Raw genomic sequence first — 24,017 nt, 5'->3', positions numbered from 1 at the left:
TATGTTATAGTTTCATCGGTCTTGGACTGATGCTATGTTGCTGTTTTCATACTGTTAACTGGGTAGTTTATCACGAGTTAAACGGTGTGATTGGTGTGGCTGGTATGGATCTTGCCCTTGGATTAACAAAAATCCTTTCCTCGTACTGTCCATCTCCTCTGGGCAGTTTCTCTAACTGAGGTCTGGAGGAGGGGCATAGAGGGAGGAGCCAGTGCACACCCAGAGTCAAGTTCTCTCTTAAAGTGCCCATGTCTCCTGCGGAGCCCGTCTATTCCCCATGGTCCTTACGGAGTCCCCAGCATCCTCTACGGACTACGAGAAATAGATTTACCGGTAGGTTTAAAATCTTATTTTTTTCCTAAATGAAATCACAGCGCTCTGCCTGAAGTCACTGAATCCTAAAAGTTTTTGGTTTGTTTTTTTTTATAAAAAAACCCAAAACATTTGGTTTAAACCAGCAACCCTGCCCGGTATTATATACTGGCAGACAGGATGCCGGCTCTCAGTATACCGGCGAGTCCCCTTGCGGGCCCAGTGGCGAGTTTTGCTCACCACAGGTTCTATTCCCTCTCAGTTAGTGGCGTGGACCCACCAAGAGGAACTTAGGTGCTGGTATGCCGGCCATGGGCATTCCAGCATCAGTCTCCTAAACACCGGCATCCTGACCGCCGGCATTTTGACTGGATCACAACCCTGCCCTATATATAACCACACTGCCATTAGACAAGCCATAACCACTTGGGTTTCTTCGTCATGCACATTAGAGTGCTACTGGAGCATTGGTCCAACTTGCATGGTGTAACATAGACACAACCATGGTGGCACCAGACCAATAGTTGCCAACTCCACACAACTCGGCCCATTTCACCATCGATGTATCTGTTTACACTGACGTCCTGCTTTAAAGTACTTCTTTTATGTAACCCTGATCTATATGTGACTGCTCAGTGCCCGTACAGGAACTCTTGATCCCCGGTGGCTAATGCATTGCACACTAGGAAGCCAGTTTCTCCAGCAAACACAAAGGCGATCACGTGAGAGGCGCGACTATCTCCCAGCAATGCCTGGGCCGCAGCAGCGTGAGGCGTATTGCGCTCTTCTTCCCACGACCGAGCCCCTCCTCGCGGGTACAGACTGATGACGTCAGAGGCTATCCCGTCCCTATGACAACACGCCCCGCCCCGCGGCCACCATCTTGTTCAGAGTCACATCCGGAGAGTCCTCGCCGCCATTTCATTCTTGGGAAAGAGCGGATGCGTTTGGTGAGTGCTGGTCTCAGTGAGGCCGTTATCAATCCGTGAGCGGCGGGTATACGCGCTGAGCGTCGGTCTCCGGGTCAGAGGGTTATTATAGTCGGTGGTGGGAGGTAGTGACTCGCCCGATGGGGGTCATTGTCTGGGGACTGGGTGAGAGTGCGGGGGGACGGGATCGGAGGGGCCTAGTAAGGGGAGGGAGAGCACAGGCGGGACTAATGCGGGGGAGGGAGAATGTTATTGCGCTGTATTGTTGCTGTGATTTAATGTAGCATGTTACGTTCCTAGCACGGGGAGGACCAGCTGCAGCCCCGCTGAGCGCACACCCCTGGCTCTGGCCTGGTGCACCTGCAGTGAGGGCAGCTCTCCCACCCGAGCAGGGAACTGCCCATCCGCAGCAGGGACTTCTCCCTACCTCTTACATAACATGTGTCTTTGCAGCTGGTAGCCATCGTTCCCATGGCCATTGCCCAGTCTGAGCTGTTATCTGCTCACCTAGCATTGAATGGAGATGAAAGCATCTCGGATAAGGTGTGTAAAGGGATTTAAACATCCAGGAGAGCCGAGCCCCTGTAAATTGGCCTTCAAAGCAGACCAAAGAATTGTAGAGGCAGGAATGTAATGTTAGCGCCTGTACTTTCCCCACGGAAAGGAGCTTCTCTTAGATCTTACATGTGATCATGTAGGTGTCCTTCATGATGTTGGTTGCCGGCAAGCGTAGACTGCAAAGTCTTCAGGGAGATCCTATAAACGGAACAGTGATGGCCATGCTTCCATATAAATGTGGTATGGGCACGGAATACATACTTTTTTTACCAATATACTGACAGCGGGATCCCGGCAACCAGTATGCCGGCAGCGAGACAAGCGCTATAAAGCCCCTTGCGTGCTCGCTGCGCTCACCATGCTGCAGGCACGGTGGCTCACTGCGCTCGCCACAGGTTATATTCTCTCTCTATGGATGTTGTGGACACCCACAGAGGAAGAAAAGCCGGTGGTGTTATTTCACCACCTGTCGCGATTCCAGCGTCACTATTGTGACCACCGGGATCCCAACAGGCGGTCTCATGATTGCTTCCCATGGGAACAATGTGAAAAAATGGCAGTCAGGATGATCAGATGTTTTGAGGTCAAACAATCCTAAATGTTTTTCTGCCCTTTTCAAGTCCATTATTATACACACACTCTGCAATAATTGTTCAGAACTGCTGCACATCAGCTGGATCTGAACAATAATCATTTAGTGTATATAGCCAGCTAAAAGCTGAATACACATGTACAGATATTCTCCAGTGTTGGGGTGATTATCCGTTCAGAGTGCTCCCTGTACCCACAGAGATCATTTCTCTGCCGTCCTAGTAGATGCTGGGTACTCCGTAAGGACCATGGGGAATAGACGTGCTCCGCAGGAGACTGGGCACTCTTAAAAGAAAGATTAGGTACTATATCTGGTGTGCACTGGCTCCTCCCTCTATGCCCCTCCTCCAGACCTCAGTTAGAATCTGTGCCCGGCCAGAGCTGGATGCACCTAGTGGGCTCTCCTGAGCTTCCTAGAAAATAAAGTATTTGTTAGGTTTTTTTATTTTCAGTGAGATCTGCTGGCAACAGACTCACTGCTATGAGGGACTGAGAGGAGAGAAGCAAACCTACCTGCTTGTGCTTCTAAGGCTACTGGACACCATTAGCTCCAGAGGGATCGAACACAGGGCCCGACCTCGATCGTCCGTTCCCGGAGCCGCGCCGCCGTCCCCCTTGCAGAGCCAGAAGACGGAAGAACCAGGAGAAGATCGGCGCCTGAAGACTCCGGTCTTCAATAAGGTAGCGCACAGCACTGCAGCTGTGCGCCATTGCTCCCACAGCACACCACACGCTCCGGTCACTGGTGGGTGCAGGGCGCCCGGGGGGGGGCGGGCGGGGCGCGCCCTGGGCTGCAGTATACCTTTTGGCAAATGTGCACATAATACAGTTATAAACTGTATATGTGCCTAATCCCCCGCCATTAACATTATTAAAAAAGCGGGAGAAGCCCGCCGCGGAGGGGGCGGGGCTATCTCCCTCAGCACACCGGCGCCATTTTCTCTTCACAGAATTCCGCTGGAAGGACGCTCCCCAGGCTCTCCCCTGCAGTATACACTACAAGAAGGGTAAAAAAGAGAGGGAGGGCACATAAATTTAGGCGCAAAGGGTGATATAAGCAGCTATTGGGGGAAAATTCACTTTGTGTTAGTGTAAATCCCTCTGTTATATAGCGCTCTGGTGTGTGCTGGCATACTCTCTCTCTGTCTCCCCAAAGGACTTTGTGGGGTCCTGTCCTCAGTCAGAGCATTCCCTGTGTGTGTGCGGTGTGTCGGTACGGCTGTGTCGACATGTTTGATGAGGACGCTTACGTGGAGGCGGAGCAAGAGCCGATAAGTGTGATGTCGCCACCTGCGGGGCCGACACCAGAGTGGATGGATATGTGGAAGGTATTAACCGACAGTGTCAACTCCTTGCATAAAAGGTTCGATGACGTAACAGCTTTGGGACAGCCGGCATCTCAGCCCGCGCCTGCCCAGGCGTCTGAGGCCACCAGGGGCTCAAAAACGCCCGCTACCTCAGATGGCAGACACAGATGTCGACACGGAGTCTGACTCCAGTGTAGACGAGGATGAGACAAATGTACAGTCCACAAGGGCCATCCGATGCATGATTACGGCAATGAAAAATGTGTTGCACATTTCTGACATTAACCCGGTTACCACTAAAAAGGGTATTATGTTTGGGGAGAAAAAGCAGCCAGTGACTTTTCCCCCATCTGATGAGTTAAATGAATTGTGTGAATCCCATAGGGTGGACAAGGCGCTCACACACTTATCAAAAAAGGTGGCACTGCCGTCTCAGGATACGGCCGCCTTAAAGGAGCCTGCAGATAGAAAGCAGGAGGCTATCCTGAAGTCTGTGTATACACACTCAGGTACTATACTGAGACCTGCAATTGCTTCAGCATGGATGTGTAGTGCTGCAGCTGCTTGGTCTGATACCCTGTCAGATAACATTGATTCCCTTGACAGGGATACTATTTTGCTAACCATAGAGCATATTAAAGACGTCATCTTATATATGAGGGATGCACAGAGGGACATTTGCCGGCTGGCATCTAGAATTAATGCAATGTCCATTTCTGCCAGGAGAGTATTATGGACTCGGCAGTGGACAGGTGATGCTGATTCTAAAAGGCACATGGAGGTTTTGCCTTATAAGGGTGAGGAATTGTTTGGGGACGGTCTCTCGTACCTCGTATCCACAGCAACAGCTGGGAAGTCGACTTTTCTCTGGCTGGGTCCACAGGATTATCCACAGGATAACATTGGGATATTGTCGAGCGACAGCGAAAATGGCACCAACACGGTCACGAGCTTTCTGGCCTCCCAGGATGCATTGGGGCTTCCACTATATAGTCCCGCCCACTGACTCAGTCAGATCAGTTTTTTGCTTGGTGCGGCAGGAAGCCGCATGGTCACAGGGCTGCTATGAAAGCAGCCTCAAGTATTCATTACTTTATTTTTTGTAGACTTACTGTTTTTGTTTGAGCGACTTCTCTTAACAGCGTCTTAAACGTGTATTAGAAAGAGTCGCTCCAACAACTCCCCACCGGGTCGCAACAACGCTTACCTTCGCGGTACAGTGCTGTCTCGACGGGCGTCTGTGTCGGATGTTCTAGCAGGTCCAGCAGACGTTACCAGGCTGTGGCCGGAGCATGGGGAGACAGTGAGTATATGGACTTCCTCTTACTAGAGGGGTCAGGACACAGCTACGCTGATTTGGTGGAGACTACAAACAGCGTGTTGATGCGCCGAACATCTCGAGTGTGACAGGGTACGCTCCGGGGATCATAGGCGCCAGGACTAGGTGAGGCCGCGATCCTGGGAGTTTAAGTCAACAGGGGGTTTCAGATGCTCTCCTGGCCGTCCCTCCTTCGAGTTCATGGCCAGTTCCCGCGGGTCTCTCGTTTCATGAACTGAATGACCTCACTTCTGGCTCAGACGCTACCACGAGGGTACTCGGTCGCAGCTTAGACGCTGCGGTTGTGTACACTGGATATAAACCCGCCCAGACCGAGTCGCAGGCCTTTAGTGTCTGCATGCACGTGGAGTCGCTCAGCGTCCGTGTCCGTTGGTGAGCGTCCGTGTCCGTTATCAGTTACCAAGAGCGGCAGTGTACACCAGTAGCGTCTGAATCCACTCAGCGTCTTTCGAGCGTCTTTGCTTGGATATGGATGTGTGGTGAGTCTCCCTGTATCCCGCTCCCTGGAGGCAGGGTATACAGTACTAAAAATTCCTTCTACTTAGTATGCACTGTTAATTTTTAGTACCTATTGCATATGAGACCTGTATATTACTGTGTTTTCTGCATGTTATGTTGAAAAAGAACCAGTTAAACAGAAGTACAAATTTCCTACTTATGTATAAGTTATTATGGAGGTTGTATTCTCATATGACAATGTCTAATGCTTTAACATGTGACTGACTGCTAGTATGTGTGCTGACTTTTCTGTGTAATGTCAGTCCTGTTCTGACCCTCAAATCAGGTGCACTGTGGTCAGATTGATTTCACCTCTATATACTGATTATAGGGTGTGGTTCAGTCACAAAATTGTGTAGTCAATATCAGAAAAAATGTCTGTGAGCGGCAAAAGTGATGAGGAGAATTTGTCAAGCACTCCTACAGCCCTAACATGCTTATCTTGTAAGTCAGGGGTAATTGATATGATTCAATTGGTCACTTATGAGGGTTTGTGTACAAACTGTTTCGCTTTTCAGCGAAGTAAAAAACAGGAGTTAGTTCAACCTCCAGTAAAGCCACCATGGAATATGTTCGCAAAGACTCTGTCTTCAATAGCGGACAGGTTAGCTCCAGTAGCACCACCTCAGGGGTTAGGTTACACTATGAACCCATACATGCAGCTCCCTTCCTATGGTTTGGTTCCAGTAGCCTCTACAAGCAACGAAGGGGTAGGTAAGATTAAGACAGATACGTCTGTATGGCAGACTACACAAGAGGATACATCGGATGATGATGCGGAAACAATAGATTCAACTCCGTATGATGATCAGTCGCAGAGCTTTAGTTCAGATGATGTAGCTGAACTCATTAATGCAGTAAAGGCTGTGCTTTCTCTGGAAGAACCAGCCAAGACAGCATTAAAAGCAAAAGCACCTGTATTCAAACGAACAAAGTCAGTGAAAGCTGAATTTCCAGCGTCAGAGGAGTTGACGGAAATGATGGATGAGTCTTGGGCAGCGCCCGGTAAAAAGTATAAGATTCCTAGGAGATGGGATTCTTATTATCCATTTCCTGCTGGAGATTGTTCGAAGAGAGAAGTTCCTCCAAAAGTAGATGCACATGTTCTGCGACTCGTGCACAAATCTGCTTTGCCACTGTCATCTACCTCTTTGAATGATGTCACAGACAGGAGGGTAGAGAGCCTATTGAAAAATATTTTTTCTCTTGTGGGTGCAGTGGTAAGACCTGCTATGGCTTCGGCCTGGGTAGCAAAGGCAATGGGCGAATGGATAGAGGAACTAGAGAATGACATCCCCTCTCCTACTAGGGAGCAAGAGGATCGTCTTTGCCGTTTAAGACAATCTGCCCAGTATTTAGAAGAAGCAGCCATTGATGTAGGCACTGTTGCTTCTAAAGCTTCAGCCCTGCCAGTAGTCGCTCGCAGAGCAGTCTGGCTACGGACCTGGAAGGCAGATGCGGAGTCCAAGAAGGAATTGGAAGCATTGCCTTTCATGGGTAATATATTATTTGGAAAACCTTTATCGGATATCCTAGAGTCAGAGGCTGAATCGAAGGTCAGATTTCCGGCTACCTACAACCCTAAGTCCAAGGGTTTAAAATTTCGCACATTTCGCTGGCAAAGCGAAAGGTAAAGAGGAGCCTAAACAACCCCAGTTTAAATCCAGGGGTAAGAAGCAGTGGGCTAGCAAAAAGCCAGCTTCCAAACCTGAACAAAAGCCCTCAGCCTGAAGAGACGGGCCTCCGCCTGGAGGATTCCAGGGTTGGGGGCCGACTCCTGCAATTTGCACACACATGGCAACAGTCAACAACAGATGCCTGGGTGCAGAAGGTAGTATTTCAGGGGTATGGGTTCCCATTCAGGAGGCAGCCTCCTCAAAGATTTTTTTGCACCAGCCCGTCTCGTATAGAGTCGAAGGCCAATGCCCTGCAAGAAGCAGTCCAAAAATTACTGCAGTCAGGTGTGATTGTCCCAGTACCTCCATCACAAAAGGGACAGGGGTATTACTCCAATCTGTTTCTAATCCAGAAACCAAATGGGTCATATCGACCAATTCTAAATCTGAAGATGTTGAACAATTACATATGGATCCCGAAGTTCCACATGGAGACGTTACGCTCCATAATGTTGGCTATGGAACCGGGATACTATATGGTATCTCTGGATGTGCGGGATGCGTACCTACATGTGCCTATAGCACTATCACATCAGTGTTACCTCAGGTTTGCCATCCTCAAGGAACACTTCCAGTTCCAAGCTCTGCCCTTCGGGCTAGCTACAGCACCCAGGGTGTTTACCAAGATCATGGTGGTTATGGCAGCTTGTCTGCGCAAACAAGGGATAAGGATATTCCCATACCTAGACGACCTATTAAACTTAGCACAGTTGCAAGATTTACTGTTGAGCCATCTCCAACAGACGATAGTTTGTTTACAGAGACACGGGTGGCTCATAAATTGGGAGAAGTCGTCCCTGAATCCATCACAGCGGATGGTTCATTTGGGAGCCATATTGGATTCAGACCTACAGAGAGTTCTCTCACCAGAGAAGAAAATAGTCAAGGTGCAGGTCATGGTTCAGAAAGCGTTGCAAGCCCAGACAATGTCAGTCCATGCAGCAATGCGACTGTTGGGTCTGATGGTATCAACGTTCGACATGGTGGAATATGCGCAATTCCACTCCAGACCATTGCAGCATCTCATTTTGACAAAATGGAACGGAAATCATCGAACAATAAAGAAGCAGATGATAAAGATTCCAGTAAATGTAAAAAGGTCGCTAGCATGGTGGCTACAGACAGACCATTTAAACAAGGGGAGACCCTTTTGGATAAAAGAGTGGCAAGTCCTGACGACAGATGCCAGCCTGCAAGGTTGGGGGGCGGTACTCGGAAGCCTATGGTTCCAGGGAAAATGGACCGCAAGGGAAAGTCGCCTGCCGATAAATCTGTTAGAAATAAGAGCCATTTACTTGGCCCTAGTTCAGGCAAAGGATAATCTACAAGGAAGACCAGTCCAGATCCGCTCAGACAATGCGACGGCAGTAGCATACCTAAATCATCAAGGAGGGACTCACAGCAAGAGTCTGATGGAGGAAGTAACTCCCATTCTAAAGTGGGCAGAACTCCATCTCCCAGCATTGTCAGCAGTATTTGTCCCGGGTGTACTAAATTGGGAAGCGGATTTTCTCAGTCGGCACACCATTCAGGAAACCGAATGGGCACTACACCCAGAAGTGTTTCAGACACTGGTGAACAGATGGGGTCTACCGGAGATGGACCTTATGGCGTCTCGTCTAAACAACAAAGTTCCGAGGTACGGATCAAGAACAAGGGACCCAGGAGCAGTCCTGGTAGACGCACTGTCAGTAGAATGGAGGTTTCAGCTGGCATATCTGTTCCCTCCAATATCTCTGTTACCCAGAGTAGTGAGAAAGATAAAACAGGCAAAAAGGAGCAATCATTCTAATAGCTCCAGCTTGGCCAAGAAGGCATTGGTACACAGATCTGTGGAGAATGTCCGTGGAAGCACCGATACTGCTCCCTCAACGTCCAGATCTGTTAATGCAGGGTCCTGTCACAGTCATCTGGATCGCCTGTCTTTGACGGCGTGGCTGTTGAAACCTCTATCTTAGAGGCTAAAGGATTTTCAAAGCAAGTAATCCAAACCATGCTTAGAGCAAGAAAGCCTTCTTCGGCCCGTGTATATCATAGAATATGGCAAGCCTATATTCATTGGTGTTCTGGAAAAAATTACAATCCAAGAGCCTTTAAAGTAGCTAGAATTTTGGATTTTCTGCAGGCAGGATTGGATAAGGGGTTGAAGGTTGCTTCCTTGAGGGTGCAAGTCTCAGCGTTGACTGTATGGTTTCAGCAGAAGATTGCTGACCTACAGGATGTACGTACTTTTTTCCAAGGAGTAGTACATATTCAACCTCCATTTGTTCCTCCTGCAGCTCCCTGGGATTTGAATTTAGTTCTTAAATTTCTCCAGGGTCCTTTGGTTGAACCACTTGAGAGAGCAGATCTTAAGTGGTTAACGGTTAAAGTTCTTTTTTTACTGGCAATGGCGTCAGCCAGAAGAGTGTCAGATTTAGGAGCATTATCATGTAAGTCTACTTTCCTAAGTTTTTTTCCAGACTGAGCAGTTCTCAGAACGAGATCTAGTTATCTTCCAAAGGTGGTGTCAAAGTTTCACCTGAATGAAGAGATTGTAGTCCCAGCTTTTCAGGTATCGGGACTATCTGCGGGAGAAGCGTCACTGGACGTGGTCCGGTCTTTAAAAATCTACATAGATCGTACTAGTGCCATCAGGAAAACAGATTCCCTCTTCATCCTCTACGGATTCCATAGGAGAGGTTGGCCTGCTAGTAAACAGACGCTGGCGAGATGGCTCCGAATGGTAATATCTGAAGCTTATTCTCATACAGATCTCCCTATTCCGGCTAATGTCTCTGCACACTCTACACGTAAGGTAGGTCCTTCTTGAGCAGCACAACAGGGTGCATCAGCAGAACAGATATGTAAGGCAGCCACATGGTCTTCCATAAACACATTCATCAGACATTATGCCTTGGATACTTTTGCCTCTCATGACGCAGACTTCGGGCGAAAGGTCCTCCTGTGCAATCAGGAGCGTCCCCACCACTAAAATAGCTTTGGGAATCCCAATGTTATCCTGTGGATAATCCTGTAGACCCAGCCAGAGAAATGAACGTTATGGTAAGAACTTACCGTTGATAACGTGATTTCTCTTATGTCCACAGGGATCCCACCCGGACGCATCTGATTTGAGGATCTAGACAAACACTAAAAACCTCTTCCTTCTTGTATGGAAGGGTGTGCATGTGTGTTCTTATCGCCTGTACAGGTCTCTACCTAATGTTCCTGCCTATAATCGCTGTGGAAAGAACTGATCTGACTGAGTCAGTGGGCGGGACTATATAGTGGAGGCCCCAATGCATCCTGGGAGGCCAGAAAGCTCGTGACCGTGTTGGTGCCATTTTCGCTGGCGCTCGACAATATCCCAATGTTATCCTGTGGATACCTGTGGACATAAGAGAAATCACGTTATCAACGGTAAGTTCTTACCATAACGTTCATTTTTACCTCCGGTTCCCTCACAGCCTAAGAAAGCACCGTATTATCAAGTACAGTCCTTTCGGCCTCAGAAAGGCAAGCGGGTCAGAGGCGCGTCCTTTCTGCCCAGAGGCAGGGGTAGAGGGAAAAAGCTGCACCAGACAGCCAGTTCCCAGGAACAAAAATCCTCCCCTGCTTCCACTAAGTCCACCGCATGACGCTGGGGCTCCACAGGTGGAGCCAGGTGCGGTGGGGGCGCGTCTCCGGAACTTCAGCGACCAGTGGGTTCGCTCACAGGTGCATCTCTGGGTTCTACAAGTGGTATCTCAGGGATACAAGCTGGAGTTCGAGGCGTCTCCCCCTAGCCGTTACCTCAAATCAGCCTTGCCAGCTGCTCCCAAGGAAAGGGAGGTAGTACTGGCGGCAATTCACAAGCTGTACCTTCAGCAGGTGATAATCAAAGTTCCCCTCCAACAGGGACGGGGTTACTATTCCACAATGTTTGTGGTACCGAAACCAGACGGTTCGGTGAGACCCATTCTAAATTTGAAATCCTTGAACACTTATATAAGGAAGTTCAAGTTCAAAATGGAATCGCTCAGAGCGGTTATTGCAAGCCTGGAAGAGGGGGATTTTATGGTGTCACTGGACATCAAGGATGCTTACCTACATGTCCCCATTTACCCACCTCACCAGGAGTACCTCAGGTTTGTGGTACAGGACTGTCATTACCAATTCCAGACGTTGCCGTTTGGTCTGTCCACGGCACCGAGGGTATTTACCAAGGTAATGGCCGAAATGAGGATACTCCTTCGAAAGAAGGGAGTTATAATTATCCCGTACTTGGACGATCTCCTTATAAAGGCAAGGTCCAAGGAGCAGTTGTTGGTCGGAGTAGCACTATCTCGGGAAGTGCTACAACAGCACGGCTGGATTCTGAATATCCCAAAGTCGCAGCTGATTCCTACGACGCGTCTGCTGTTCTTGGGCATGATTCTGGACATGAACAGAAGAAGGTGTTTCTCCCGGAGGAGAAGGCCCAGGAATTGTCATCTCTGGTCAGGGACCTCCTGAAACCAAAACAGGTGTCGGTGCATCACTGCACGCGAGTCCTGGGAAATATGGTAGCTTCTTACGAAGCAATTCCCTTCGGCAGGTTCCATGCAAGGATCTTTCAGTGAGATCTGTTAAACAAGTGGTCCGGATCGCATCTTCATATGCATCGGTTGATCACCCTGTCCCTGAGGGCCAGCGTGTCTCTGCTATGGTGGCTGCAGAGTGCTCATCTTCTCGAGGGCCGCAGATTCGGCATTCAGGACTGGGTCCTGGTGACCACGGATGCAAGCCTCCGAGGTTGGGGGGCAGTCACTCAGGAAAGAAACTTCCAAGGACAGTGGTCGAGTCAGGAGACTTCCCTACACATAAATATTCTGGAACTAAGGGCCATTTACAATGCCCTGAGTCAAGCAGAACCCCTGCTTCAAAACCAACCGGTGCTGATTCAGTCAGACAACATCACGTCGGTCGCCCATGTAAACCGACAGGGCGGCACAAGAAGCAGGATGGCGATGGCAGAAGCCACAAGGATTCTTCGATGGGCGGAGAATCACGTGCTAGCACTGTCAGCGGTGTTCATTCCGGGAGTGGACAACTGGGAAGCAGACTTCCTCAGCAGGCACGACCTCCACCCGGGAGAGTGGGGACTTCATCCAGAAGTCTTCAAGCTGATTGTAAATCGTTGGGAAAGGCCACAGGTGGACATGATGGCGTCCCGCCTCAACAAAAAGCTAAAAAGATATTGCGCCAGGTCAAGGGACCCTCAGGCGATAGCTGTGGACGCTCTAGTGACACCGTGGGTGTACCAGTCGGTTTATGTGTTCCCTCCTCTTCCTCTCATACCAAAGGTACTGAGGATAATAAGAAAGAGAGAGGAGTAAGAACTATACTCATCGTTCCGGATTGGCTAAGAAGAACTTGGTACCCGGAACTACAAGAAATGATCTCAGAGGACCCTTGGCCTCTGCCGCTCCGACAGGATCTGCTACAGCAGGGGCCCTGTCTGTTCCAAGACTTACCGCGGCTGCGTTTGACGGCATGGCGGTTGAACGCCGGATCCTAATGGAAAAGGGCATTCCAGATGAAGTCATTCCTACGCTGATTAAAGCTAGGAAGGATGTGACAGCAAAACATTATCACCGCATATGGCGAAAATATGTTGCTTGGTGTGAGGCCAGGAAGGCCCCAACAGAGGAATTTCAGCTGGGTCGATTTCTGCACTTACTACAGTCAGGAGTGACTATGGGCCTAACATTGGGATCCATTAAAGTCCAGATTTCGGCCCTGTCTATTTTCTCTAACGTCCTAGTGGATGCTGGGAACTCCGAAAGGACCATGGGGAATAGCGGGCTCCGAAGGAGGCTGGGCACTCTAGAAAGATTTATGACTACCTGGTGTGCACTGGCTCCTCCCACTATGACCCTCCTCCAAGCCTCAGTTAGATCTTGTGCCCGGCCGAGGTTGGATGCACACTAGGGGCTCTCCTGAGCCCTTAGAAAGAAAGTATAGATTTAGGTTTTTTATTTTCAGTGAGACCTGCTGGCAACAGGCTCACTGCAGCGAGGGACTAAGGGGAGAAGAAGCGAACTCGCCTGCTTGCAGCCGGATTGGTCTTCTTAGGCTACTGGACACCATTAGCTCCAGAGGGATCGACCGCAGGCCCAGCCTTGATGTTCGGTCCCGGAGCCGCGCCGCCGTCCCCCTTACAGAGCCAGAAGCAAGAAGATGGTCCAGAAAATCGGCGGCATGAAGACATCAGTCTTCACCAAGGTAGCGCACTGCAGCTGTGCGCCATTGCTCCTCTCACACTTCACACTCCGGTCACTGAGGGTGCAGGGCGCTGGGGGGGGGGGGGCGCCCTGAGGCAGCAATAAAAACACCTTGGCTGGCAAAAATACCTCAATATATAGCCCCAGGGGCTATATATGAGGTAAATACCCCTGCCAGATTCCATAAAAAAGCGGGAGAATAGGCCGCGGAAAAGGGGCAGAGCTATCTCCCTCAGCACACTGGCGCCATTTTTCCCTCACAGCTCCGCTGGAAGGAAGCTCCCTGGCTCTCCCCTGCAGTCTACACTACAGAAAAGGGTTAAAAAAGAGAGGGGGGGCACTAAATTTAGGCGCAGTATATATATTATATAAAAACAGCAGCTATAGGGGACATAACTCAGTTAGTCCCTGCATTATATAGCGCTCTGGTGTGTGCTGGCATACTCTCACTCTGTCCCCCCAAAGGGCTTTTGTGGGTCCTGTCCTCGTTTAGAGCATTCCCTGTGTGTCTGCTGTGTGTCGGTACGGCTGTGTCGACATGTTGAATGAGGAGGCTTATATGGTGACGGAGCAGAGGCCGATATATGTGATGTCGCCCCCTGGGGGGCCGACACCAGAGTGGATGGATAGGTGAAAGGTATTAACCGACAGTGTCAACTCCTTACATAAAAGGGTGGATGACGTAACAGCTGTGGGACAGCCGGCTTCTCAGCCCGCGCCTGCCAAGGCGTCTCAAAGGCCATCAGGGGCTCAAAAACGCCCGCTCTCTCAGATGGCAGACACTAAAAATGGGTTTTAGGTTTGGGGAGAAAAAACAGGCAGTGTTTTGTTCCCCCATCAGATGAATAAATGAAGTGTGTGAAAAGCGTGGGTTCCCCCGTTAAGAAACTGGTAATTTCTAAAAAGTTACTGATGGCGTACCCTTTCCCACCAGGAGGATAAGTTACGCTGGGAGATATCCCCTAGGGTGGATAAGGCGCTCACACGGTTGTCAAAAAAGGTGGCACTGCCGTTTTAGGAACGGCCACTTTGAAGGTACCTGTTGATAAAAAGCAGGAGGCTATCCTGAAGTCTGTATTTACACACTCAGGTACTAGACTGAGACCTGCAGATCGTGCTGCTGCAGCGTGGTCGGTGACCCTGTCAAGCATACTAGTTTGCTAATATGAGAACATATTAAAGACGTCGTCTTATATATGAGGGATGCACAGAGGGATATTTTGCCGGCTGGCATCCAAAATGAATGTAATGTCCATTCTGTCAGGAGGGTATTAGAGACCTGTCACTGGACAGGTGATGCTGACTTAAAAGGCGCATAGAGATTCTGCCTTATAAGGGTGAGGAATTATTTGGGGATGGTCTCTGGGACCTCGTATCCACAGCAACTGCTGGGAAGAAATATTTTTACCTCAGGTTTCCTCACAGACTAAGAAAGCACTGTATTATCAGGTACAGTCCTTTCGCCTTCAGAAAAGCAAGCGGGTCAAAGGCGCTTTCTTTTCTGTACAGAGACAAGGGAAGAGGGAAAAAGCTGCACCAGTCAGCCTGTTCCCAGAATCAAAATTCTTCCCCCGCTTCCTGTGAGTCCACAGCATGACGCGGGTGCTCCACAGGTGTAGCCAGGTACGGTGGGGGGCCGTCTCAAAAATTTCAGCAATTAGTGGGCTCGCTCACAGGTTCCTGTTTCTTTCAAGTAGTATTTCAGGGGTACAAGCTGGAATTCGAGATGTCTCCCCCCAGCCGTTTCCTCAAATATGCCTTGCCGACAACTCCCTCAGGCAGGGAGGCTGTGCTAGAGGCAATTAATAGGCGGTATTCCCAGCAGGTAATACTCAAGGTGCCCCTACTTCAACAAGGACGGGGTTACTATTCCACACGGTTTGGGATACCGAAACCGCATGGTTCGGTGTGACCCATTTTATATTTAAAATCCTTGAACACATACATAAAAAAATTCAAGTTCAAGATGGAATCGCTCAGGGCGGTTATTGCAAGCCTGGACGAGGGGGATTACATGGTACCCCGGGACATCAAGGATGCTTACCTGCTTGTCCCCATTTACCATCCTCGCCAGGAGTACCTCAGATTTGTGGTACAGGTTTGCCATTACCAGGTCCAGACACGGCCGTTTGGACTGTACATGGCACCGAGGGTGTTTACCAAGGGTAATGGCCGAAATGATGATACTCCTTCGAAAAAAGGGAGTTTTAATTATCCCGTATTTGGACGATCTCCTAATAAAGGCACGGTCCAAGGAACAGTTGTTGGTGGGAGTAGCACTATCTCAGGAAGTGCTGCGCCAGCACGGCTGGATTCTGAATATCCCAAAGTCACAGCTGGTTCCGACTACACATCTAATGTTCCTGGGTATGATTCTGGACACAGTCCAGAAAAAAGTGTTTCTCCCGGAGGAGAAAGCCAGGGAGTTGTCTTCTTTAGTCAGAGACCTCCTGAAACCAAAACAGGTATCGGTGCATCACTGCACGCGGGTCCTGGGAAATATGGTAGCTTCTTACGAGGCAATTTCATTCGGCAGGTTCCATGCCAGAAACTTTCAGTGGGACCTGTTGGACAAGTGGTCCGGATCGCATATTCAGATGCATCGTTTAATAACCCTGTCTGCAAGAACCAGGGTGTCTCTTCTGTGGTGGCTGCATAGTGCTCATCTTCGGGAGGGCCGCAGATTCGGCATACAGGACTGGGTCCTGGTGACCACGGATGCCAGCCTTCGAGGCTGGGGGGCAGTCACAAGGGGAAGAAACTTCCAAGGACTATGGTCAAGTCAGGAGACTTCCCTTCACATAAATATTCTGGAACTAAGGGCCATGTACAATGCCCTAAGTCAAGAAAAATCCCTGCTCCTACACCAGCCGGTGCTGATCCAGTCAGACAGAATCACGGCAGTCGCCCATGTGAATCGACAGGGCGGCACAAGAAGCAGGATGGCAATGGCAGTAGCCACAAAAATTCTCCGATGGGCGGAAAATCATCTACTAGCACTGTCAGCAGTGTTCATTCCGGGAGTGGACAACTGGGAAGCAGACTTTCTCAGCAGGCACGACCTCCACCCGGGAGAGTGGGGACTTCATCCAGAAGTCTTCCAAATGATTGTAAATCAGTGGGATTGTCCACAGGTGGACATGATGGCGTCCCGACTAAACAAAAAACTAGAGAGGTATTGCGCCAGGTCAAGAGACCCTCAGGCAATAGCTGTGGACGCTCTAGTGACACCGGGGGTGTATCAGTCAGTTTGTGTTTCCTCCTCTGCCTCTCATACCAAAGGTATTGAGAATAATAAGAAGGCGAGGAGTAAACACAATTCTCGTGGTTCCGGATTGGCCAAGACGAGCGTGGTACCCGGAACTTCAAGAGATGACCTCAGAGGACCCGTGGCCTCTGCCGCTCAGACAGACCTGCTACAGCAAGGGCCCTGTCTGTTCCAAGACTTACCGCGGCTGCGTTTGACGGCATGGCGGTTGAACGCCGGATCCTAAAGGAAAAGGACATTCCGGAAGAAGTCATTCCTACGCTTATTGAAGCCAGGAAAGAGGTTACAGCAAATCATTATCACCGCATATGGCGGAAATATGTTGCATGGTGTGAGGCCGAAAGTGCCCCAACAGAGGAATTTCAACTAGGTCGATTTATTCATTTCCTGCAAGCAGGAGTGAATATGGGCCTAAAATTAGGTTCCATTAAGGTACAGATCTCGGCTCTGTCGATTTTCTTTCAAAAAGAACTAGCTTCAGTACCTGAAGTTAAGACATTTGTAAAAGGAGTGCTGCATATTCAGCCCCCATTTGTGCCTCCTGTGGCACCTTGGGATCTCAACGTGGTGTTGAGTTTCTTAAAATCACATTGGTTTGAGCCACTAAAGACCGTGGATCTGAAAGATCTCACGTGGAAAGTGGTCATGTTATTGGCCTTGGCTTCGGCCAGGCGAGTATCGGAATTGGCGGCTTTATCATGTAAAAGCCCTTATCTAATTTTCCATACGGATAGGGCAGAATTGAGGACTCGTCCCCAGTTTCTCCCTAAGGTGGTGTCAGCGTTTCACCTGAACCAGCCTATTGTGGTGCCTACGGCTACTAAGGACTTGGAGGACTCCAAGTTGCTAGACGTTGTCGGGGCCCTGAAAATATGTTTCCAGGACAGCTGGAGTCAGAAAATCTGACTCGCTGTTTATTTATATGCACCCAACAAGCTGGGTGCTCCTGCTTCTAAGCAGACTATTGCTCGTTGGATTTGTAGTACAATTCAGCTTGCACATTCTGTGGCAGGCCTGCCACAGCCAAAATCTGTCAATGCCCATTCCACAAGGAAGGTGGGCTCATCTTGGGCGGCTGCCCGAGGGGTCTCGGCTTTACAACTTTGCCGAGCTGCTACTTGGTCAGGGGCAAACACGTTTGCAAAATTCTACAAATTTGATACCCTGGCTAAGGAGGACCTGGAGTTCTCTCATTCGGTGCTGCAGAGTCATCCGCACTCTCCCGCCCGTTTGGGAGCTTTGGTATAATCCCCATGGTCCTTTCGGAGTTCCCAGCATCCACTAGGACGTTAGAGAAAATAAGAATTTACTCACCGGTAATTCTATTTCTCGTAGTCCGTAGTGGATGCTGGGCGCCCATCCCAAGTGCGGTTTATCTGCAATACTTGTACATAGTTATTGTTAACTAAATCGGGTTATTGTTGAGCCATCTGTTGAGAGGCTCAATTGTTTCATACTGTTAACTGGGTATAATATCACGAGTTATACGGTGTGATTGGTGTGGCTGGTATGAGTCTTACCCGGGATTCAAAATCCTTCCTTATTGTGTACGCTCGTCCGGGCACAGTGTCCTAACTGAGGCTTGGAGGAGGGTCATAGTGGGAGGAGCCAGTGCACACCAGGTAGTCATAAATCTTTCTAGAGTGCCCAGCCTCCTTCGGAGCCCGCTATTCCCCATGGTCCTTTTGGAGTTCCCAGCATCCACTACGGACTACGAGAAATAGAATTACCGGTGAGTAAATTCTTATTTTCTTTCAAAAAGAGCTGGCTTCACTGCCTGAAGTTCAGACGTTTGTTAAGGGAGTGCTGCATATTTAGCCCCCTTTTGTGCCTCCAGTGGCACCTTGATCTCAACGTTGTGTTGGATTTCCTAATATCACATTGGTTTGAGCCACTTCAGACCGTGGAGTTGAAGTATCTCACGTGGAAGGTAGTCATGCTGTTGGCCTTGGCCTCAGCTAGGCGTGTGTCAGAATTGGCGGCTTTGTCCTGTAAAAGCCCATATCTGATTTTCCATATGGACAGGGCAGAATTGAGGACTCGTCCCCAATTTCTCCCAAAGGTGGTATCAGCGTTTCATTTGAACCAACCTATTGTGGTGCCTGCGGCTACTCGGGACTTGGAGGATTCCAAGTTGCTGGACGTAGTCCGGGCCCTGAAAATCTATGTTTCCAGGACGGCTAGAGTCAGAAAAACTGACTCGCTGTTTATCCTGCATGCACCCAACAAGCTGGGTGCTCCTGCTTCAAAGCAGACTATTGCTAGCTGGATCTGTAGCACGATTCAACTTGCACATTCTGCGGCTGGACTGCCGCATCCTAAATCGGTAAAAGCCCATTCCACGAGGAAGGTGGGCTCTTCTTGGGCGGCTGCCCGAGGGGTCTCTGCTTTACAACTTTGCCGAGCTGCTACTTGGTCGGGATCAAACACTTTTGCAAAATTCTACAAGTTTGATACCCTGGCTGAGGAGGACCTTGAGTTTGCTCATTCGGTGCTGCAGAGTCATCCGCACTCTCCCGCCCGTTTGAGAGCTTTGGTATAATCCCCATGGTCCTTACGGAGTACCCAGCATCCACTAGGACGTCAGAGCAAATAAGAATTTACTCACCGGTAATTCTATTTCTCGTAGTCCGTAGTGGATGCTGGGAGCCCGTCCCAAGTGCGGATTTTCTGCAATACATGTATATAGTTATTGCTTAACTATAGGGTTATTGTTATGAGCCATCTGTTGAATGAGGCTCAGTTGTTGTTCATACTGTTAACTGGGTATAGTTATCACAAGTTGTACGGTGTGATTGGTGTGGCTGGTATGAGTCTTACCCTGGATTCCAAATCCTTTCCTAGTAGTGTCAGCTCTTCCGGGCACAGTTTCCCTAACTGAGGTCTGGAGGAGGGGCATAGAGGGAGGAGCCAGTGCACACCAGATATAGTACCTAATCTTTCTTTTAAGAGTGCCCAGTCTCCTGCGGAGCCCGTCTATTCCCCATGGTCCTTACGGAGTACCCAGCATCCACTACGGACTACGAGAAATAGAATTACCGGTGAGTAAATTCTTATTTTTTGCTTACTGTGGTATCAGGTCACGGATCGCAGTTTTTAAGCAGGACAAAATCGCTACTTGTCAATCTAACTGTTGTAGGAGAGATTGAAGCTTACGTACACAATGGGGTATATTCAATAACTGTCGGAAGCTGCCGTCTTGTCGGAAAGATGGCAGGTTCCGACCTATTCATTACGGCCCCAATTATTCCAACAAGTCGGGAAACCCGACTTGTCGGAATGCTCGTTGAAGCCGCCGATTAGCATGCATTGTCGGAAGCGGGGCCAAATCCGACAGGTTTTAGCCCCGTTTCCGACAATCTCAATCCGACTTTAAAAAAAGTCGGATTGAGATGAGTGAGCTGAGAGCAGGAGATGGGGGAGCAGCGGGGAGAGCAGGAATCCAGCGGCAGCGTCCGCCCGACTCCAGCAAGCGAGGTCCCGCTTGCCGGAACCGGGTCGACGCTGCCGCGAGCCTCCTGTTACGCTGCTGCAGCCGCTGCTCCCCCGTCTCCTCCTCCTCCTCCTCTACTGCTCTCCTTTGCCCCGGCGCCGCAGCAGCAGGACAGGACAATGGGAGCGCCCAAATCCGACAGTCGGATTTGTCCGCTCTTTTGAATAGGGGTTGTCTGGTCCATTCCGACAACTGCATGTCGGAATGGACCCGACTCTGATTGAATATACCCCAATAACTGTTATCGGACTGCTCTGTCCAATAATTGTGCAGTGTGTACCCTGATGGAATTAGCGTTTGAAAAGCCCTATGTGTGTATTGTGTATATCTATCTATCTAGGTCAGGCATTCTCAACCACGGTCCTCAAGGCACACCAACAGTGCAGGTTTTAGTGATATACAGGCTGCAGCACAGTTGGTTAAATCAAAATAACTGAGCTACTAAGTAAGTCACCTGTGCTGAAGCCTGGATATCACTAAAACCAGAACTGTTAGTGTGCCTTGAGGACCGTGGTTGGGAATGCCTGATCTAGGTCAATGAGAGATCTACCGACAGTTCGTGTTTTCCAGGCCTCCTGGATATCTGTAGAATTGTCAGTTAGGAATGAATGCAGCACATCTTAATTAGTAATGATTACACCTGTGCACCAGCTAGGTCAGAGGTTCTCAAACTCGGTCCTCGGGGGCTCACACAGTGCATGTTTTGCAGGTCTCCTCACAGAATCAAGTGAAATAATTAGCTCCACCTGTGGACCTTTTAAAATGTGTCGGTGAGTAATTAATACACCTGTGCACCTGCTGGGTTACCTGCAAAACATGCACTGTGTGGGCCCCCGAGGACAGAGTTTGAGAACCTCTGAGCTAGGTGGTCTGGAACATGTGAACTGCTGAAATTGCTCGGATTTTGCGTCCCACCACCTGTGATCTGGACCCAGCCTCAACCAAGCTTCTAATAGGTTGTATGGATATAATTGGTCCTGTCTTTACAAAAATTGTTCAATGCTCTTTGCAGACGGGCATTTTTTCTGGACCCCTAAAGGAAGCACTTGTTAGACCGCTTCTTAAAAAACCTAATTTAGATCCCGACTGCATGACCAACTACAGACCGGTATCAAACCTTCCTTTCCTAGGAAAGGTTATTGAGAAAGTCGTTGCAAATCAACTGGAAACCCGCCTGACAACCCATGATATTTATGATCTATTTCAATCAGGATTCAGGAGAAGACATAGCACTGAAACAGCCCTGATGTGTGTGTTAAATGATCTTCTGATGGCAAAAGACAGAGGTGACAGTTCAATATTAATCCTTCTGGATCACTCTGCAGCATTTATTACCATGGACCATGGGCTTCTGATTGAGCGACTGATACATTTCTGTGGTCTGGATGGCACAGTCCTAAGCTGGCTCAAATCATTTCTCACAGGCAGATCACAGAGAGTATCATCTGGATTATACTCATCACCACCAGTGCCATTGCCATGTGGTGTCCCACAAGGTTCTATACTATCCCCCATGCTTTTTGCAGTATACATGCTCCCATTGGGCGAAATAATCAGGCGCCATGGCCTGGTCTACCACTGCTATGCAGATGATACACAACTGTACTTGTCCTTTGCTCCGGGCACTGATAACCCAATAGCAACCCTAAATGGCTGTCTAGCTGAACTACAGGAGTGGATGAGCGCCAGTTGGCTGCGACTGAACCCGGATAAAACAGAGGTCCTTATGATACGACCGCAACATCAAAGGGCAAGACTGCAGCATAGCCAACCAACTGGACTTACACTCGGGGATTCAGAATTACAGACCAGTGATCGTGTGCGGAATCTTGGCGTTGTCCTGGATGGTGGCTTGACACTTAAACATCAGATATCAAATTCTCATTCTTTCACCTGAGGAACATAGCCAGAATCAAGCACTTAATTCCCTCAGATGATATGCCAAAAGTCATACATGCATTTGTATCATCTCGTTTAGACTACTGTAATGCCCTCTACCTTGGTCTACCAGCAAAAGAATTGCAGCGCTTACAGCTGGTGCAAAACACAGCTGCCAGGCTATTAACCAACCAGCCCCGTTCTAGCCACATAACACCCATCCTCTACTCCCTTCACTGGCTGCCTGTACGATGGCGAATAATCTTCACGATTGGCTTACTGAGTTTCAAAGCATTACATGACCAGGGCCCAAGGTACCTGAAAAAGCTTCTGACCCCATACTGCCCCACTCGATTACTGCGATCTGTAGATGAAGGACTTTTAGCAGTACCTAGAATCTACCGTAATTCATCTGGGGGTCGAGCTTTCTTTATCATCCACTAGGGGTCACTGGAGTACTCTTGGGATATGGACGGGCGTAGCCGAACAAAGGCACTGAATATTCAAATTTAGGACTCTCCCCCCTCCATATCCCCGAGTACCTCAGTGTACTTTGTCAGTGTTTTTTCGGTGCTCACAGCATGAACATCGGCTTGTGGGAATGCCCACATTTCAGAAGATTTTATTAATTTTTCATTTTACTTTTAATTTTTTAATTTTTACACTTCCCGTCCCAGTTTCTGGAAAAACATGGGTCCGGGATGGTGCCGCTGCAAGGCAGCGTATGGCGTGTCGGTCCTCACAAAGAGCACCCTCACAGCCACAGGCGCTATAAGCGCATGGCGTGTCGGTCCTCACAAAGAGCACCCTCACAGCCACAGGCAGCCACTGTCTCCTGCAAGCTGAACGGAGCTTACAGAAAGAAGCTCCGTCACAGCCAGGATGAGACAAAGAGCTGGAAGGAGCTACAGCTGCAAGGAGCTTACAGGAAGCCCCGTCACAAGATGAGAAGCTGGAGGCTGAAACGGAGCTTACAGAGAGAAGCTCGTCACAGCCAGGATGAAAGCGGCACAAGGTATGGGGGTCAGGGCGGTCAGCTCACGCTGCCGCCCTGCTGTGTGAAAGAGTGATACTGTAGCCGCCGCTGAGCACGCCGCTGAAGGGGTCCCGGTGAACTACGCGCAGAGCGGCCGCACGTCACTCAGACGCCGGCCGCTCTCACTGTGCTGATTGCCCGGCAACACTACAGAGGCGCCGCCGAGACTCTCCGTGTGCTAAAGAGCGGCCGCACGTCACTCACGGACGCCGGCCGCTCTTCCAGTGAGACACAGCACGCCGCTGATGCCGGACACAGGGAGACTGTGTACTACTGTAGGAAGGTGCCGGCCGCTCTTCCGGACGGCTCCCCGGCCCTATATACAGCGCTCTCCTGCTCTCCCTGCACCCGATCCCCGTACGCTGCAGGTAACATGGGGATGCAGGGGGGGGGAGGGGGAGTAATGCCCATAGCAGCAGCAAAGGCTGCATGGGTTAAAAATAGGCTGCTCAAACTACCTCACAAGCAGCGCAGCGTTTTAAACAGTGTCATGGGCTATAACATCAGTATAAAACTGTAGAGGTTTCAGCACATTTTATATATATAATATATAATGAAGCTTTTTGCTGCCAGGGACACTGTGTATAATATCAGTATGAACTGTGATTATATGTTTAAGCACATTTTATATATATAATATATATATGAGGCTTTGGCTGGCAATAGGCTATCAGTGGCATAAACTATTGCAGGTTTAACCATGTTTTCTGTTATTTTATGTTAAGGCTGCAAGATAATAACATTCACTGCAGCCAGTGTTCATATTAATGGAGGCTAACTAAATGCATGTATTTTACTGTATCCTACACCTGTGTTATCACTGGATAATAGGATATTAAGCCTATATTAACTGTATAATAGGCTATTAAGCCTATATTAACACTGCAGCAGGTAACCTGTACTGT

The 24,017-nt window shown here is 49.3% G+C and overlaps 1 protein-coding gene across 1 annotated transcript in view; it reads left to right on the top strand.

Annotated features, from left to right (window-relative positions):
• Positions 1-1,163: 1,163 nt before the first annotated feature.
• LOC134980891 (serine/arginine-rich splicing factor 5-like) overlaps positions 1,164-24,017 on the top strand; it is a 66,735-nt gene continuing 43,881 nt past the window's right edge. The window contains exon 1 of the mRNA XM_063947900.1: positions 1,164-1,262. The gene's annotated coding sequence lies outside the window, so the exon portion shown is untranslated. The remainder of the gene's footprint in view (positions 1,263-24,017) is intronic.

Source organism: Pseudophryne corroboree, chromosome 12, assembly GCF_028390025.1.
Source record: "Pseudophryne corroboree isolate aPseCor3 chromosome 12, aPseCor3.hap2, whole genome shotgun sequence".
NCBI lineage: Eukaryota > Metazoa > Chordata > Amphibia > Anura > Myobatrachidae > Pseudophryne > Pseudophryne corroboree.
The sequence above is the reverse complement of the archived record's forward strand: the minus strand, read 5'-3'. Positions and strand labels throughout refer to the sequence as shown.